Source organism: Dromiciops gliroides, chromosome 3 (assembly GCF_019393635.1).
Source record: "Dromiciops gliroides isolate mDroGli1 chromosome 3, mDroGli1.pri, whole genome shotgun sequence".
Classification (NCBI taxonomy): Eukaryota; Metazoa; Chordata; class Mammalia; order Microbiotheria; family Microbiotheriidae; genus Dromiciops; species Dromiciops gliroides.
The window spans coordinates 190,186,438-190,190,285 of NC_057863.1; the positions used below are offsets into that span (position 1 = coordinate 190,186,438).

Here is a 3,848-nt window from a genome sequence, read left to right on the forward strand (position 1 = left end):
GTTAAGTGTCTGAGGACCGGATTTGAACTCAGGTCCTCCTGAATCCATGGCCGGTGCTCTATCCACTGCGCCATCTAGCTGCCCCTGTTAGTTTTTGAGACTGGATCACTTACAATGGCATAGAAGCTTTAAGCTACTATGTTCCTTTCCTCCCGTGGCATCCTAGTGGTCCTCTAATCATGAGGGCTCACCATATTGATTTATACTTTGTCTTATACCTGGTCAGCTTTAGCCATGCTGTAGCTCAGAATTCCTGGGCTCAAGAGATCTACCAGCTTTACAGAGATTACCATTGCTTGCCACCATGCCTTGCCCATCTGTCTCATTGTATCAAGATCTTCATAATTCTTACATTAGTCTGCCTGCATTTAAACCAAACATGAACATGAGGGCAAAGGGGTAATGGGATATGAGAGGAGGAATAGATTGAGGTAAAAAATTTCGGGGCAGGGGGGGGAGTGAAGAGTGGGGAAAAAAACTACCAAGTAGTTAATTTTCCTGGTTCTTTTGGTTTTTTTCCAATATAAAAGACTATTCTAGTTAGAGAACCCCTTTTGAATTTATTCAGAGACAAGAGAAGAATATAACTGGTTTTCTGTATCTGCTATTTCCTGCTGCCAGGTAGTGGAATGTTAGGATGAATGGATGTATGGAAGGAGAAGCATGCTGCCTGGTATCTTAAAGAAATAACACCTCAAATTGTTCCTTTGTCACCTTATATGTCCTAAAGTATACGGCTAAAATCTGTAGAGATTGGCCAAGAGAAGAAATTTTAAAACTAAAAATGCCTGTTTTCCCCCAAGTTGAATTGTGGGGGTTTTAACAACCAAGTTTAATATATCCTTATCCCTATCTTGTGTGAAATACATTTTTCTTCTTAACTGTATGAATATAAAGAAAAAATGTGAATCTTAGCAATTCAGAATAGAGGGATATTAAAATATTTCAATGGTTTGGTTTGCTTTGAGCATGGTCTAATACCTGATTTGTTTGATTTATTGAATTGTGTGTGTGTGTGTGTGTACATTTGAATGGCTTAGCATCAAAGTAATGACCCCCCCTTTTTTTTTTTTTGGTGGGGCAATGAGGGTTAAGTGACTTCCCCAGGGTCACACAGCTAGTGTCAAGTGTCTGAGGCTGTATTTGAACTCAGTTCTCCTGAATCCAGGACTGGTGCTTTATCCACTGTGTCACCTAGCTGCCCCCAACCCTTTTCTAATAGAAAAATATCCCTGCTATTTCTGTCTATGAACAAAGAAATTGTGTTAGGAAAATCGGGTGTAGCCAGTAACACAGAAGAGTAATTTATAATTGCCAGATTTTTAATTTTGAGCAGCAGTTGCCACCTACTTGACTCAAAAGTTTAAATATGAAATGTACATATAAAAGGAGGATAGAATGATTGCAGGCCATTTTCCAGAAACCCAAAGGTCTATGAGAGAGATGAAGATTCAATAGAAGACCCGAGAAATTTGTCATGTGATATATGGTAAGGTGTATCTTTTTCCTTCATTATATATGCTTTCATACAAAGAAGAAATTTGATAAAGATGAAATGCTATTTGGAAATTCTTGCTATAACTTGAAATTTAAAAATTAGTAGGGCAAGAAAGCTGATACTTGAGCATTAAAAATTAAATTAAAAATTGCCTATATCTCACAATTCTTCTAGGACTTTAAAAACTATCACCATGAAAGTAAAAAATTAGCATAGACATTATACACATTTATAAGACCCATTACTGCTTGGGACTTATAAATGACCTTGTAAGTCACTATATGCTTATTAATCTGAATTATTTCTTCTGTTCCCTTGTCCTACACCTAGAAAATCTGAAGAAATAACTGAAGAGACATAAACTTAACAGCAAGGTAAAAACTTTTATCTAAGTCCTGCCATTTTAGGGATTGTCAACTTTGAAAAAATTTCCTCGTTTTTGATGCTAATAGCACTTTTAGTATAAATGTAAAGAAAATATGTAACTCATTAATAGCAACAGTAGCTTTACTTGCCTTAATATTTCCATTGAGGATATTTTGACAGATGAAATTTTTAATTCTTTTTGAGTATTAATTTAATTCATTCAATTTAACTCATTTTGAGTGAATTCACTGCTGACATTTTTCAGGCTGTCAATCTTTTATTGACTTAGTAACATTATCTGCAAATGTGTGATTGATTTTTTTCACTTTACATTAACTTTAGAAACAAGATATTATTTATATGAAACCAACATATAGCCAACATATGAAACACTACCAACTAAGTAGGAACTTCTAAATAGTAAATAATTTTATTTACCTAAAGGATGAATTTATTGTAACTGAGGAATGATGACAGTAAAAGGCCGAATTGCAGTGCCATCCCACAAGCAGTTTGCTCTCTATATGGAGCACAATGACAAAGTTTCCAGAAGCGTACTAAACTAGTCTGACCTCAGTTGCAGGGTGAATATTTTCCTAAACTATGATTTTTACAGACCTACTAGTCTTTAAAGCTTATTGATACCTGTTGTTTTTTAAACAAACTGTATAACCATTTTTTCTCATACTAAAGTAATTTGATAGTAGAACAATAGACCTAATGTCCTATATTGATAGCAAGTAGAAATGGATCCTGGATTTAGCATCATCAGGGACTAAATAACCTGTTTATGTAGTTCAACAACCTGGCCCTGATTAATTCGAAGCCCACTTTAGCTCTCAAACTTTTTGCCACTACCTCACCAGGGAGTAGAAATATAAGCCATTCTAGTGAACAATTTACATTTTTTATTTTACATTATTATTTAAAAACAATGTAAGGGAAAAGAGCTTTTGAAAGACTTGTCTCTGATTAGTATAGTGACCAGTCAAGGTTTCTTCATCTTTCAGTGTGTTGAAGTACTTTGGCTTTCAATTTGCATGATTTATACTTTTTTTGTTAAGAAGGCTTGCTTGTGTGTTCAATTATTGTGTAGTGAATGACTTTTACAATAATTTTTAACACTTTTTAAAATTGAGTTGCAAATTCTCTTCCTTCCACTGAGAAGTCAAGCAGCAAATTATCTCAGAATTGGATCTGTGATTTTATTGAACGTGGGCTCGTCAGAAATAAGCTTTAAAATGAAGGTCTGCTCTTTCCGAGACCCTGTGTACTCAAAAAGTATCTAGTTTAATAACCTGTTAGTAAAATATTAAATGCTTTAAGATAAATAGTAATTTCTACCATGCATTAATTTACATATGAGGCATATTTGTCTAAAAATAACTTATTAACATTCATCCATTAGACTGATATTTATTATTTCCCAGGTGCTTTGAAGATGTTAAAAAGCTGTATTGGTGACTTCAAAAGATGTTTGAAACATCTTTTGCCACAACTCTTGGCAAAGATGATGCAGTTGCAGTGGACTCTCGGTGTCTGGGAAAGCAGGTTATGTGTTATTGTAAAAGTTGGAGACATAGTTTCTGGGTAATTTAATCATTTTATTAATAAGGCCTCTCTCTTACACCTCAAGACAAACAGCAATTAAGATTGGTTAATATAGCAGGTGGGCTATATTTAGAAATGAAAAAAAAAAATGTCAGACAGACTCAGACCATCCCCCAGCCTTGGGTTTATCTAGACAAAAACCTGTCTCCATCTAAGCTTGTCCACCTAGATTAAATTCCATGCAAGGTTGGTGGCGTTGAGTGCAAGATTGAGTGATTGAAATTCAATAAAAACTGGACTTTATCATTTCTCACAGACAATTTTGTTAACCACTTTTGGTTAAATTATATGTATACATCATTCACTATTCAAAGAGAAACTACTTGTTACATGGTTTGTATGAGTACACAAATTCACAATAAAAAAATTTAAA

At 34.4% G+C, this 3,848-nt stretch overlaps 1 non-coding gene across 1 annotated transcript; it reads left to right on the forward strand.

The window, feature by feature from the left end:
• Positions 1–2,323: 2,323 nt before the first annotated feature.
• Positions 2,324–2,442, forward strand: LOC122752402. Its single transcript, XR_006356148.1, has one exon. It is a non-coding gene; the product is annotated as a small nucleolar RNA SNORD89 (small nucleolar RNA).
• Positions 2,443–3,848: the final 1,406 nt, after the last annotated feature.